The 16,479-nt window shown below is 41.8% G+C and overlaps 1 protein-coding gene across 1 annotated transcript in view; it reads right to left on the reverse strand.

The window, feature by feature from the left end:
* Positions 1-16,479, reverse strand: part of NUP93 (nucleoporin 93) — a 111,049-nt gene that overhangs the window by 54,892 nt on the left and 39,678 nt on the right. The window lies entirely within an intron of this gene.

Genomic DNA, 16,479 nt, shown 5'->3' on the forward strand with positions numbered 1-16,479 from the left:
GGTTACAGAAGGGTATTTTATTGTTAACGGACTGTACCAAGTTAAGATTTAAGAGGGGGAGAGACAACATGTAGCCAAGGAATGCTATGATACTTTTTTTTTTTTCCGACCCAAGCCACTGCAATTACTCTGATGTGAATTTTTGATGACTTCCGACATCTTGCATGGTTAATAATTGCTTCAGCTGTCATGTTTGGTTAATGTGGAAAATGCATTTGCTGCATTGTGATGCAGTGCTGTGGCCACAGATTGTAACACCAGTTGTGAAGCTGGTCCCTTAACTGAGCAGCAGGAATTTGCACATGCCATGATGCTAAAATAAATGGTAGTTAAAAGATTTTATACAGCAGCAGACAGATTCTGCCATTTTAGCCTACAGAATGTGTAGATCCAACATACACAAGCATCTCATATCGCTGTGCCCTCGTCAATTGTACCGTCCTTCAAACAGAACAGTAAATTCACCATCTTAAATGTTTGGCCTCTCAGTAGTTAAAAGATTTCAATACTGTTTAAATAACTATTCAGATTAATTATAGCTTTGAACAGAACTGAGGCTATTTGCATTTCAGGAATATACAGCCAATGAAACTGTCAGTGACACAGGAAAATGCAGACCTTTTATTAACATATGCTCGGCTCAACTGTCACTTCTTTGTACAACATTTAGGGAAAAATATATGATGTGTAAGTAATGAATATTCCCATTCTACCATAATGGTTTTTAAAAAAGCTCCTCAGACAGGGATTTTTTTTTCTCCATGTTTTAATGTATAACCTGAAAATTAAAGACTACATTAAAATACCAACATAAGCTTTTTATTGTCACTAAAAGAAACTCAAAGCAGCAAACAACTGTGCAATTGAAGGAAAGCTTGTGAAAAAGCAAAGATCAAACCACATAAGAACCCGGCATCAGATGATTAAACTCAGGTCAGTCAGGTAGTGAACCGTCATTATGGTGCAGATTGAAAAAAATATAGATATATATTGCAAGAAAGACCCTTCCATCTTCAAAAACAAAAACCACAAACCCTGCAATTGCAATCTGTTGGTGGCAAAACCAACACCTATACTGCAGAACCAGAATGACACATATTTGCCAAATCTGTAATATATTTTTATACAAATATTAATTTGGCTAAGCTTCTTATTCATCTGCAATCATTTTGGTATTTAAAGAAGCACAACAAAGTTTTGTTGCTTTAAAAGAAAAACAATTAAAATAATTTAACTTATATTTCTTACATCAGAACTTTAGCCAAGTAAATGCTCAGAGTTGAAATGTTGCAGACACTTCCGCCTTTATTAAAAAATAAATAAATAAATAAATAACCGAAAAAGAATGAACATAGGAACACACGGGTAATCTGAACAGTGCATAACAATGAAAGAACTTCTGCTACTAACATAAAAATCAACTCATGATTTCCTTTGTTTTATTCATTGTGATAGCACCAAATGCATAATTTGGAGGTGCATGTGTTAAACAAGCACTGTAAAGCGGAAGAGCATTCTAGTTTTGTTTCTTCCCCTCACTTAAAATTAACTGCACCAACAGTGCTATTAGGTGCCACAGCACGTGTCAGTAGTTGCAGCTAACATTCAACAATTCAAGCTTTTTGTTGTTGTTGTTCCAGACCCAATACAAGGTACCATTAGCAGTTCGGAAACTGCAGGAACGAGTGTTGGGGGTAGCTCTGAAATTAACCAGGCTCAGCTTATGCTCCAATTACCGAACAAAAGACAATCCTGGGGGACCTCTCTCTGAACCAGTGCAAGAAGCAAACTCTTTTGTTTCTGATCAAATAAATACTGCACTGGACCAGAGGTCGGTATGCAATAGGAGTTCTCCGCCTGGGAATGGAAGGGGCAAGGAAAAAAAAAAAAAAAAAAAAAGAACCCCCAAATCCCCGTGTGGTTAAGTCAAACCATTTCAGTGATGGTCAAAACCTATTCCCGAGGGAGACATCTGAAGTTCACTACAGGCGAATGAGATAAACCCCCTTTCATTACTAAAATTAAAACAAAACAAAACAAAACAAAACAAAAAAGACCCCACCTCACTGAGTCCCTATTAAGACATTTTTCTCCAACAGTACAGACAACAAATAAGAGGATATTTCTTTAAGCTAGGATCAATTGTAAACCAGCTCAGACTCTGTTTTCCTCCAATCTATGAGTATGGCAAGGAAACCAGATGAGCTGCAGAATATTCTGACTACAAAGGACCCTGGAGCAGAGGGTACAGAGAAGTGTTAACTAACCTGCCTCAGACTCCAGGTGCCTGAATATGTATGTGGAGGTCATTAAAAAAAATACTGAAAAGAAGCCACCTTACAAAGGAGGTACTTCTCCACTTGTTTTATCACTAGCTGAACATAAAGTGATCAATTCCTTAATGTTTATTTGGTAGCCCATTATTTTTGTTTTGGCTTTATATAGACCTAAGCACCAAAAACTAGAAGAAAAAAGGATAGGTTACTAGGGGACCTAGCAGTTATTAATATAAGGGATAAAAATGGGCTTGCTTATACAAATGGAAATAATGTCCGATCTTTTCATCAAAGGGATCGACACCACATTTCAAAATCCTCTGTGCACTGCACCATTCTTAACAACAACAGCTAGTTGTACATCAGATACACACTATATAAAAAAAATCTAGACACCCAAAAGTACAAAGACAGATGGAGCTTACCACTCAAAGTGGATTAAGGTCTTTGTGTATTTGAAAGATATCTGAATTTCAGGTGAGGGCCTGAATTCCTAAATAGTATTCTATGCAAAATCCAACAAAGCATGCCTTTACATAGTTCCTTAGAACTCACTGTAATGAGAATCTTCAACAGAAAAGCTTCAAGTTTATTTCTATTTCCATTTCTCTAGATTCTACTAATCAGTCCATAAAAGAACTTCTCAGCAAAGTACACATACAGGAGAAAGATGTTTCCTAAAAAAATAGGACACTTTATCCAACTTAAGGTATCCAGATTCCAAAGACTCTCTGACCCTTCATGTAGTTAACTGGTTTGAAAGATTTCTAAATAGGGGAAAAAAAGGGGTGGGGGGAGGCTAGTTCCAATTTCCTTAGGCCCACACTTGAAACACATCAAGGATGAGACATTTTTGAAGGTGTGGCATTAGTACTCCTTCTTTCCTACCTATTATCATTAATAAATAAGGTTATAGAACAGAAAAGGGAAGCCATTGAAATTCTGTGGTTTAAGTAGAATTATAATCATAATCACCAGGTGAAATTATCATGTTCAAGTGAACAACTATAAAGCTCTAACGGACCCTGCATATTGCAGGGCTTTATCCAGAAATCAAAATCTGACAGATCCCTGGTGAGCTCTGTTCTACCTTCTGCCAGGTTCACGGGGCTGCTGGGAAGATAAAGTAGTATCACTGGTGGGTAAGTGCTTTTAAGAGTTAAGAATGTGAGGCTGGGCAATTACTGTGCCCTAACCCCTAGCCTTCTGAGGCATAGCTGGACCCCACTTCCCTTCCCAGCCATCCCCAACCTCCTCCTGGCTCCTTTCTCCTCACTGAGACCTTGTTCCCTTGCCCCACGCCATACAATTCCCCTCCCATACATTCATTTTTACTGCCACAATTCTTACCTCTAGACCAGTGGCTCCAGAAAATTCTATCTGGAGCTATTTCCTGAACAGTGCTTTTTATTCCATCTCTAAATGTTTCAGGGGCATTTCCATGGGGATGTCTTGCCAGAACATCAAAAACTGAAATGAAATCGCAACTCTCAATCCAGTTAATCTTCCTAACTTCTCTGCCTCGACCAGTAACACCAACCCTTCTCCTCGTTACAAACTTCAAGTTATTTCTGAACATCCTTCTTAAGCCCATCAGGCACCAAGTGTGGCAGATGTTTTATTCCAAGCATCTCTCACACATCTTTTCCCCTGTGTTTTCTCACCAACCAACCTGGTCCTGGTGTCATCACCATGGCTGGGTTCTTACAACTGTCTCTGAACAAGACCTCAGCAGGTATCCCTTCTACTGGCCAAGCCAACTTAGATGTGTTTCCACGGCCCCCTCCCTTTCTTCTTGACATTTACCTGCTCCAAAACTTTTGACAGCATGTACTGCCTACACTGCACTGTTTGGCAGTCACTCCTTCCACATCTGATACCCCCTCCCTGACAGATTTCATTTCTTAGCATATAACTTCTGTTCTTACCTCCCTGACTCTGGTCAGGCTATTATTCTCATATCCTCTTTTACTTCCTGCAAGCTAAGCCCATTTAATCTTTCAAAGGCCCGTTCAAATCCTGTCTGTTCTAGGTGGTCTTCCCCAACTACCCCAGAATTCACTCATCATTACCCATTCCTCTCCTCTGAAGTCCCATGTCATCGAGAACCTCACATCATTCCCACTCAATTCTGCCTGTCATTTTACACTCTCTTGGACAGTTTGATCCTCTTATAGCAATGTTAGTCAGTCTTGACTCTCCAGGTGAAAGACAATGAACTTATGAATTTATGTTTATTCTAATTATCACCAGTGCCTATCACAGTGTTGTCCTTAATGGGGACTCAACAAAAACACTTCATTGATTTTTATCAGTGTTCACTAGACCCCACCCAGGTAGACACAGGTAATGACTTCAAGGGGAGCTAAATATTATTTTTGCATGTTGTTTGTTCTTTCAAATCTCTTTAGCTCCCTGAGATCACTGCAGCCTTAGGTAGTAAGACAGATGCTGAGGTGGTTCTTGGCCAATGTGCAGAGGCACCAAACTCTTCTCTGTGACTAAGCATCATTACCAACAGTATTCAATTCCCAAAGTCGGCTTCCTTCTCAGTTGCATCCAGTGCCAAGGAGGTTCAGGGAAGATGAGATGGTCCTGGCCCAAAGTCAGTGGCGTGGCATTCACAGCTGATCTGTCCTGACAAATCAGCTGAGAATGAAAAAGCAATCTGCTAATTTTATCAATGACATTTCACCTTGAGTATTGTTTTAAGTGAGGGCCACTAGATTTAGGCAGTCAATAAAAATCAGCTGATTTCTGCATGTCATTATTTAGCAGTAAAACAAATTGAAGTTCCTTCTCTGTTGTTCATATGCAAACTTGTCTGCCCAAGGGTCAAGAAAAAACAGGGAAAAGAAAGCTCCCTCTGCATTGAGGAGCTGATGAGTTTCTGCTGCCCCAGAGCAGAGTTCTGCCTCTGGTATGTCTATAAACCAAAAAGGGTGGGAGCAGGGTTTAGAAGTAGGCCAAAACTTCACACACCAGGGTGAAGTAATTTCGGAAGTAAGATTTCCACTTTAAACACTTTCTCAAGGAAGCAGTTCCCCAGTAAATGCAGCTACTGATGGGAATAGGCTAAAATGGGAGGAGGCGGCATCTCTCCTCAAATATTCCTCCAGGGCAATTCACCACAGTCCCAGATTTCAGAAACTCAGAATGAGGAGAGCTCTGTCAGTCTGTGTCTGTCTGTCTCTCTCTCTCACACACACACACACACAATATATATCGCAGTATCTATCAGGCCTCAGTACTTAGATAAAGGGCAAGAACTTGTAGACTATAGGAAGAAGTTCTACCTCAATTAAAAAATATATGAAATAATAAAGTATATGAAGACTCGGAGTCACAGCCATGAAATTTCAGGGATAATTCACTTCCCTTGTGGCACAGATTAAGAAAATAAGGGACGGAGAAACTCAGATTCTGGCCAAGGTTACAGAGTGACCTGGTCTAGGTCCTGGGTTCTGGTTCTGGGTTTCATGCTACAGAACTCTTTGCACAGCACTATGAGACACCGTCCCAAGAAAAACTGCTCAGGTATGTATCTGAGTCCCAGATTCCATGGAATCTTAAGTTATCGCATGGGGGTAATGGTGGATACAAAAGAAGGGCGTCTAGCTTACTAGTTCTTATTACCAACGTACTGTACACAACAGATGTATTTCTTACCAGGTTGACTGTAAATAGAATTCTGTTAAACAAATTCTATTTTAAATTCAGTAGGGAAGCTGTTATTCGAAGGAATACTAAAACTAAACATCACCCCAAGATTTCTTTTATAAATGCAGATATTCAAAGTTTGGATTTGCTTACTGAAGCAAGGTTCATCATATTATTACTGTTATTTTTATTTTTTTTAAGATTTTATTTATTTATTTGAAAGAGAGAGAATGAGAGAGAGAGAGAGAGAGAGAGAGAGAGAGCACACGAGAGGGGGAAGGGTCCGAGGGAGAAGCAGACTCCCTGCTGAGCAGGGAGCCTGATGCGGGACTCGATCCTGAGACTCCAGGATCATGACCTGAGCCGAAAGCAGTCGCTTAACCAACTGAGCCACCCAGGCGCCCTATTACTGTTATTTTAGAAAAGAGACACTAATTTAACTTTCATGTAATTTTTTCCTGCACATATTTTCTATTTCTGCTATTAATTGGAAAACACTAATAAGATGAGGAAGTGATTAAAAAAAAAAAGACTTCTCAATAGAAAGAAAAGGATTACTAAAATTATCCAATCCTCAACAACTTAAACAGGAAAAAACTATATTTATTCCATTACCTGGTCAGATTTTCAAATTCACTGCCATACAAAATAGAGTTCCTGTAATTTTTCTATGAAGGAAAATTGTAGGCAGGATTCTATTTTCTCATTAATCCTCATTATAAAGTTAAATATGGCATTCCTCAAAGCAAGAAATAAATGTTGGCATTAAGACCTAATAAAATTAGGGCGCCTGAGTGGCTCAGTCGTTAAGCGTCTGCCTTCGACTCAGGTCATGGTCCCAGGGTCCTGGGGAGTCCCACTCCCCCTGCTTGTGTTCCCTCTCTTGCTGTGTCTCTCTCTGTCAAATAAATAAAATCAAAAAAAAAAAAAAGACCTAATAAAATTATACTCAAGGATGCAAGACTTAAGAAAATTATAAAAATAAGCAGAATAAAAATTGTACAAGAATAGCAACAACATGAATGTGAAACAGAACACACGGCGAGGCCCCACAGGATGCTGGCCATGCAAGAGGCCCGGGAGAGCTAAGAGGAGGCCTTGCCCTCCACCCCACACGGATTCACGTCAGGACACACAACCAAAGCAAGCCAGTCGGTGCCTGTATGACACCGGTCAGGTTTTCATCTCTGTACTTCTTACCTCTACAATAGGAACGCAAGGATTTGCAATTCTATTATGAAAATCAGGCTGATTTTAAAATCTGCTTTTCCCACACCCTTCTTCTCTCTACCAGCCTTCCAGCAGTGACACGGGTGGAAATCATTTCAAAAACAATGGTCCGGTTTTATTAACATGCTTCTTACCACTAAGTCCTCCAGCAAACTACTGAGGTGACTAAACCATTTCCAGTTCTACTACTTTGCCATCTCGCATCCTTAAGTTGATACTGGTGTATTCCAAGTAGCCAAACCCCCTCAGGTAAACCCAAAAACATTGAAAATCTACTCAAGATGGCGACCCTATTATATCCACTTAGGGGGCTTAACAAAGCATCATGCACAGGGGTAAGTGCTCAATGTGTATTTATTGAATAACCTGTAAATTGTTGGGGGCTGTTATTCAGAAGCTCTGGAAATGTCTACATAAGAGTGCAGACTGTCACCAGCCTTCTAACTGTGGTGTTTTTTGGCAAATTTACACCTAGAATGAAATCAGAAGTGTTCCTGTGAAGCTGGCTACCTATACAGTATTCAAACTTAATCTAATTAAGTTCTATTTAAGCCTTACTAATGAAATGAGTATGATGAAATATGGGTAAAATGCCTCCTTAAGGCTACTTACATATGATTTCTAAAAGGAAGAGGTAATGAAGCCTAGTGGAAAGCATACTGATGTTGGAGTGAGAAGAAGTCGGTTCTAGGCAGCCCTACACAAGTCACTCACTCCACGTCTCAGTTTCCCCATCTATAAAATGGGGAACTGCCACCAGACCTACCTGAAGTAAGAACACTATGCGTATCTTCAACTGCCTATACAACAGAATTACTCTTCAAAACAAAGAGAAGCCATTTCAAATGATTTCTAAGACACAGGCTTTGCACATTTTAATACATTTTTCAAATATGCAGACTGATTTAGACATTTCCAAGGAAATAGTTATTCTGCCTCTCTGCTTTCTCTCATGGCATCTGTTGTTACTAGCAGAGAAGGAAAAGTAAAATCTAATGTCATTAACAGTAGACCCAAGAGCCCCAGCACTCATTCAATGCGGGAGGAGGGCACACAGTGAAGCAAATGAAAAGGTAAACAAAATGAGGATGAGAGGAGCTGAAGAGAAAGGCAGAGAAAATCAGGTTAATGAATAAAAACAACAAGTCCATCTTTCATCTCTCCTGGCTCCTACTGATGGCAGACGGTGTATTTAATCTGCTGAGAGACCAGATTTAAGGCCTCCCTTTGGCATAGTCCATCCATGAATTATTAACGTTTGCAGAAGCAACAGCACATCCGCTCACAGCGATCAGAGAGGATAATGATGATTAACCAAGATGGGATTATTAATCCCTCCACTTCCCTTTCCTGTTTCCCTCGCTCCTTCTTTCCCCTCTGGGCTCTGACTGCTTTTTAGGCAGTGTATTTTGAGTACAGCCTCAGTATCAGAGTCAATACCTCCATAGTGAAAGAGTAATCAATGACCAATTGTAAGTCGTAAGTTTTTAATATATACAAGTTTTTCAGATATATTTTATTGACCACTGTGTCCTTGATGAAGCAAAGGTACAAACGAGGGTGGTTACAAATTCCTTATGGACTCAAACACTCAAAAGATAAACACACTGCTTTGCAGGCTCCAAGTTCAGGGTTGGTACACAGGTGGATGAAGTTTAAAAGTTGGCAGAGATGGCTAGAAAAGCAAGATTTACCTACACTAGACTTCTGTCATCACTTAATCCAGCTGATCGCAAACTGGAAGCTTGTTAAACAGATTCTGGGCCTCACCTCCAGAGATTTGGATTAAACAGATCTGGGGTGAGGCCTGAGAATCTACATTTCTAGTAAGTTTTTGGTGATGTTCATGCTGCTAATCTGAGCACCACACTTTAGAATAACCAGCAAAGAGCTTCTTTCTGTTTGTCAAAGGCATTCAGGGCATGAGAGGAATGGAGAAGGAAATTAAAACCAACCTGAGGCAGAAAACTAATACAAAAACAGAGATGAGATTTGCAGTTCCTTTCGCTTCCTAACTCCCAGGGAAAAACCTAGATGCCTGAAGGGCTCTGCAGTATGTCTGCTGCTCCAAACTAAACCCCGTTCCATAACACTCCTCCTCCCCCACCACAAAATGAGCTAGTAGGATGAATAGTTAACAAGTGGTGAAGAACACACATGAAACTGGGGCTACATTAATTTATAACTTAATTCCTAAAACATGAGAAACAAAATCAAATATTCCCCTTTCTTTGGTCATTTTCTTCCCCATCAGTCCCTCTTCTTAGGATTTGGCTTTAATGTATAATCAATCCTCAGAAAGAATGAGTAAGTCGTAACACCCTCACCCAAAACCTTAGTTTGCTATGTACAGAAAATTCTTAGACACCCTCAATATCAAGCTGAGTCAGGCACCAAAAAAAATGAAAGCAGAATATTACCAGGAGCTATTAGGAAAGGGCCCAATATAAGGAAACGCACTTCAGGGCACCCATTAGAAGAGGAAAACCTAAGCAGGTTAAGTAGATGGATAAAACTAAATACCGGGCGCCTCGGTGGCTCAGTTGGTTAAGCGACTGCCTTCGGCTCAGGTCATGATCCTGGAGTCCCTAGGTCGAGTCCCGCATTGGGGTCCCTGCTCAGCGAGGAGCCTGCTTCTCCCTCTGACCCTCCCCCACCATGTACTCTCTTCTCTCTCAAATAAATAATCTTTAAAAAAAAAAACTAAATACCACATCTTTGGGGTTTGCAAATGCAATTGAAAACACAAGTAATGAGAGCACATGAGGAAGAGGCAGCCAACAAGGCCAGGCTCGCACAGAATCATCTTTCCACCTGGCCCAGCTCAACCACACGCCTAGCCTGGGTTCACTCTACACTGCAAAACAGTTGCGGAGTTGCATGCTGTGAGGCTGCAGGAACCATTTTCACAGCTAAGAGATGCTTGGAAAAAAGGAGGTACACTCCCCCATTAGCAACAGCTGCCAATGGTACAGCCGGTTTAAAGGGGTGGGGGGAAGGAGAGAGGGAGGGATGCAAAGGACAGGAGGAAAGTGAGAACGAAAGGAAGAAAGGAGAAAAGATAAAAAGAACAGACAAAAGGAATGGAAGGGAGGGCAGCCTAAAGGAAGGAAGGAAACTGGGAGAAAGGAATAGAAAGCAAAAACTGGAAAAACAAAAACAGAAAACCTCCCGCCCTAATCTGCTCTAAACCCTCATAGTCTAGTCCACCTCAAGTTGCAGATAGGACATGTGCTCCGGTTTGCCACTTCGCATCCGCTTGCCATCAATGACCTACTCGGACAGCATAAACCAGGTTGACTGGTTCTATCCAGTGAGCCAAGTCTCTAGAGACCGAGCCCCTTCACATAAAGGGCATCTGGAAACTATTCAGGGGCAGCAACAAACATCGGTATCATTTGCGTTCCAAAGCGTACCTCGGATGGGAAAAGTGAGGTTTGCCACCACTCAGTTTATGGTATTACTCTTCTAAGTAGCATTTTTGTCCCTACAACTGATTTAGTTAACCAGCAAAGCTTTCACACAGAAGGGAATAAATGGAAATGTCACAGGCAAGAGGTCTGAAAGGAAAAACAGGACCAAAACATCAAGAAATGACCAGTGACTAAAGGACGAGCTTAGTGTCTTTGCAAAAAAAACCCCAAATATAATAACAACAATAATAATAATCTGGAATTTACCTAACCAGTCACCCCCCGATGCTTTCCTCAGCAAGGCATGATAATAAGGATACAGGGCAAGGAATTAAGAAGTATCTAGGTTCAAGTTCCACCTTTTGATAGTAAGTACTCTCTCCATCTTGGTTTCAGTATGTTCCCCATCATCTAAAAAGATGATGCCAACACCCATTCAACCCATTCCACCTCAAGGAATAAGACAGTGATGGGCAAAGCCCACTGCCAAGTATCACACAAATGGAAGAAGTATTATGGTGTGCCACTCAAAATCCACATAATATTTCTGGCCTATTATTTTCCCCTGTATCTTCCAAATTAGGACAAAGTCACAGACAACCATTCTTTCAAATGGTTGGAGGGGAGCAGCAAAATGACACAGTAATTACTCATGAAACCCGCATGTCTCAGATCCCTTTTCACACATTAGGAAGCTTTTCCATTACAGAATAAAGGAAAAGACTGTACATCGTTTTCTAAGAATTAACCAATTCTGAACTATGAGGGTCATTTTAATAGCCGATCTCTAACACATGCTTCATGGACTAGTTCCTCACCTCCCCGTTAAATCTATTTTCCTTGTCACTCCAAACAGATGTTCTACAGCCTCAGGTACCTAGTTCAAACAATTTAACACTTCCAAAATGGTGGCTGTTCTGACAACTTCGAGGGGAAATATGGCAGTCAAGACAGCATACTTGGGGCCACTTTCCAAGTTCTCTGAATTAAGCTTGTCTTACTTTTGTAATAAGGGGGAAAAGTGAATTTTCTCTCCCAAAGCCATTCATTTCCCACTCACACTCTCAGAATCCCAAATTTAACGTTTCCTTGTCATCTACTCCCTCAGCCCCCACCCTCTCTTCCAGTCAAGAGGTGTCCAGGTTGTAAAAGAAGAGGGGAAAAGTCTTTTGCAGACAGTGATTACTTCTCCTCTAACCACTCTGAGCCCAGCTCCCTCTGTAATACGCAGAACACTTTACCGGCCCCTTTGCTAAATTCTAGTTGCAACTTCATGCTAGGAGAGTGGCACTGGGCACAAGCTGAGGGCCACTTACATGGGAATGCCTAACTATGGCCTACTCTGGAACACCATCATGCCTTTTCAGTTCCCTGCTTGGTCTTCTCTTCAAGATTTTGTTACGTTAGTCTGCATTTATTTGTAATAGCCAGTGAGTCCAAAATGTACCAATCTGCGTGACTCCAGGTCACCTCACTTTTATGTTGTCTCCTAGAACTGAATGAGTAATTTTGCTGTAGAGAAATTCCTTCCTGTATTCTGGAGCACACACAAAGTCGAGGGCCTTGTCTGTGTCTATAAAAACCAAACACACATAATACCCTTAGACAGCCAAATCATATTATAAGATGCAAGATTTCAACATTCCGGCACACTGCCAGAGCTTAATGGCCAGTCAGACGCTAAGTAAGGAAATGGGTCTGCATTAAACCTACAAATAAGTCAGCAATCAATAGTTCAGGATTACAGTAAAAAACTTGATGTGCCCTTTAAATTGCTTCTAGCATCATTCTTCTAACTCAAGCTCAGCTTCGGAAGCAAAACAAAACAAAGATGATCAAGCAAGAAGCTGAACACAACCTATTTTCACAAGAACAAAGACCTGGCATTTCAAAACTAAAAGCCGCTCCAAGATTCCACAGAAACCCTTTACAGTATACCTGTAGGGCAGCAAACCTGAGAAATAACAGGCTGAGCTTTAGACAGTAAATTAAAATGACAGCTCAGCAAGCACAAAACTATGGCAAAAAAGCAAGCACCTGGAGATAAACGGATAAAGGGCGTTTGGCCTTCCCACAAAACTCATCTCCCCCACCCCTCCCAAAACCAGCAGGGCTCTGTATAAAGGTTTAGAAAGCATGTTCCAGCTTTTTTCCCCCACAGTCAACATTATTTTATTACTAAGTGTTTGTAAATAAGAGCAATGCCCACCACATCCATTCACTGTGGGCTTTCTACTCTTTATTTTGCTCTAAATGAGCAACCAATGAGCAATATTTCTATTGAAACACTTTCACTACTTTCCTCTTTCAAATATATCTTGAAAATTCACTTCTTTACTAACCAGTCTTGATGTACAATGAAATTTAAAACCCAGGGGACTAAGGGCACAGTATCGAACTCAAACCAACATAAGGGAGTTCAAATCTGGCATATCTAGCCTCTGTAGGCCTTAGGTTTCCCACCAGTGAAATACGGTTAACAATAGTACCCACTTCAAATGGTTACTGGAAACCCAGAAGTGTTTAGTACAGTGTCTTGACGCAATAAATGTTCAGTAAACCTTATCTCTGCCTCCTCGATTTTAGCTGTAGTAAAACAGAAGACAGGAACTCAAACTTTCCTGCCAGTATTCACTGCACCAGCAGGGATACTTAAACTAAACAAAAAGAAAGGCAGATAGGGAAGGAGGGAAAAAGAGGAAAGGTGCGGGGGAGGGGGAGAAGGAAGAAAACACAACCATTTAAACTAGTTTACTCAAAGTGTAGTTGAAGGAGTACCAGACCCCAAATAGTTGGTGTCTAGTCTGCAGCAGGTAAGTATAAAAACGGAGAATAAGCATTTAGAAACTTTTAGGCCAAGCTGTTGGAGTAATTTTGTCCACTGAATTTCATTTGAAAAACTAAGGCTTGTATTTTGCATGTCTTTTATTTCTTTTTTTTCCCCTAGTAATTCATTTTTACTGTATTTTCCTATGAGTATCTCTCACCTGGAGATGAACTGGGGGGGGGGGGGAACTTGTTTGGGAGGCACTGATTCAGTAAGCACCTTCTCAATGAAGAACACCCACCACCATACTCATTCAACATGAAGACCTCTGGGGCAGTCTGGGACCTCATCACAGAACCAAGTGCTACTGTGAATGCCCATAAATCTTCAAGGATCCACAGGCGGGGCACATGGGTGGCTCAGTCAATTAAGCTTCTGACTTTTTTTTTTTTTTTTAAGATTATTTATTTGAGAGTGGGCGCCTGGGTGGCCCAGTTGGTTAAGCGACTGCCTTCGGCTCAGGTCATGATCCTGGAGTCCCGGGATCGAGTCCCGCGTCGGGCTCCCTGCTCAGCAGGGAGTCTGCTTCTACCTCTGACCCTCTTCCCTCTCGTGCTCTCTATCTCTCATCCTCTCTCTCTCAAATAAATAAATAAAATCTTAAAAAAAAAGATTATTTATTTAAGAGAGAGAGAGAGAAAGCACAATCAAGGGGAGCGGCAGGCAGAGGGAGAGGGAGAAGCAGGCTCCCCACTGAGCAGGGAGCCCTATGTGGGGCTCAATCCCAGGACCCTGGGATCATGACCTGAGCTGAAAGCAGATGCTGAACCAACTGAGCCACCCAGGCGCCCCAAGCTTCCGACTCTTGATCTCGGCTCAAGTCTTGATCCCAGGGTCCTGAATTCAAGCCCCATGTTGGGCTCCACACTGGGCGTGGAGCCTACTTAAAAAAAAAAAAAAAAAAAATCCACCAGGTCCTGAGCTGGTGAGCTGGTCCTTCTGAGACAGACTGATAAGTACTGTGGATAAGAGAGAACCTAGTAAGAGAGAAAGCAGTTGCAGATAATATCATACCAGAGTATTTTGGTACCTCAAGCAAATCAAGCATATTATAACCTTCCATGGCCATTTCTACCTGTCCTTAAGATAGCAACAGCATTTTAACATAGACAGTTTTCTCTTTTTGAAAGAAAAGGGAGAGGTAGAGAAAACTCTTCCTCATATCCTACTGCTCATGCCATTCAAAAAAATAAAGCAGATCAGGTAGTAATAATAAAAATCGGACAGTAAATCCACACTCCCACTTATATTTTGCTGACCTAATCCTCCCGTTTGTTTTTACAAATGAAAAGAATGACCCTGTCAGTCCTGGTTGTAAATATGTTCTATAAGACAAGGCTTCTTTCCATACAAGTCTCCTAAGCTGTGTCAGCCCAGTCCTGCTCAGCAGACCCGCTGTGGTGCTTCGAGAGCAACGGCTCTCTGAAAAACAGGGGCAGGATTTGGCTGTGGTATCTCGGCCTTGCAGCCACTCAGCGGTGAGAAGCGAGGCCTCACCCTTCTGTCCTCCAAGATAATTAAAGTGGTGCATGCACTGCTGCTGATTGTTAGTGTTGCAGACTCGGGGCTGTCAGAATTGAGGGCCTGAGCCTCAGCTCGGCTGCCAGCAACCTGAGCTGGAGGGACTCACTCAAACTCTCCATATCTCAAGTGCACGATGGAAGCCAAGCATCTGGGAAATGGGGAAAAAGCCTAAAAAAAAAGCAATACATACTAGTTCTGAGAGCTCTGCAGCAAAAGAAATTCTAATACAGGTCTTGTCAGTAGAGGATATTGCCCATCCTTTCTCCCAGCTTCTGTTCCTGGTCCCCAACCAACAAATAAAAAGAGGCAAAACCAGGAGTCTCCCTTGTCTGAGCCCCCTCTCACTTCCTTCACAGAATGTGGATTCTTGGGGTGCCTGGGTGGCTCAGTCGGTTGGGCGGCTGCCTTCGGCTCAGGTCATGATCCCAGAGTCCTGGCATGGAGCCCCACGTCGGGCTCCCTGCTCAGTGGAGAGCCTGCTTCTCCCTCTCCCTCTGCCTGCCTCTGCCTACTTGTGATCGTTCCTAGTGGAGAGAGTGGGAACCTGGGTCCCAAAGTTTTGTATCCAAGGAGCCACACAGTGCCAACCCCCAACAATGCTAAGAGCCACATCAGGCTACAGGCCTGGACAGCTTTAAGATCGAACATTCCAAAATGGAAATAAGAGATCACAGGGTGCTGCGGCAAGCAGATCGAAGCGGTGCACAGGGTCAAGGGCTGCCATGTGAAAACAAGACTGGTCTAGAGCAATGCATTTGATATTCGACGAGGTTTCAGCCCCCATTTAAATTACATCCGCTCCAATATCAAACAGTTCAGCAGATAAAAGACATGACCATTTCTGGTTCCTGAAGCCAAGCAACTTAAAGACACCAGACTGCAGATGACAATATGTGCCCCCCACCTCCAGAGTGCTGGGGCTTCGATAGATATCGGCAGGTTAAGAGACAGCTCATGAAGGAGGGAGGGCACGACTCAACGCCGTTCAAAGGCACCCGGGCCGGCCCGTATGTGAAGTGCTCTAGTAAATTATTAGATAAATATTTTAGCCATCAGCTTCTTCCAAAACACTCTTACGGAACCATTCCAACTTCTTTCTTCTTTAGTTGGTAATTGATATTCCTTTGCTCACTACAGTATATAAGAAACCTCCGAGAAGACAAAAAAGCCTGTCATTTCCTGCTTGCTCAGAATGCATTCAGCATCCATTTACTTGCTTGTTCTGAAAGGCCCGCATTCAGGAATAAGTGTGAATGGCTAAGTAAAAAGGCTGAAATCTTGTATCCTGGCTCACATAAAAGCAGTTTTTCACATTTTCCACAGACGATGCCTTTAACACCCATTTTTATTCCAAAGTCACCATTTTTAATTCCATTCACAGGATACTTTAATGTAATTGCATACTTTCTACCAGACCACAAAGCCTACCTATTCCCTTATCACAGACAGGCAGAAAAATTAAATCATTTCAGTACTTACCCCAGCAATCAGTATCCGACTACCTAATTACAAACACAAAACAGGATGGTACATTAACCTGCCTCTGGGA

This window comes from Zalophus californianus, chromosome 17 (assembly GCF_009762305.2).
Source record: "Zalophus californianus isolate mZalCal1 chromosome 17, mZalCal1.pri.v2, whole genome shotgun sequence".
Lineage (NCBI taxonomy): Eukaryota > Metazoa > Chordata > Mammalia > Carnivora > Otariidae > Zalophus > Zalophus californianus.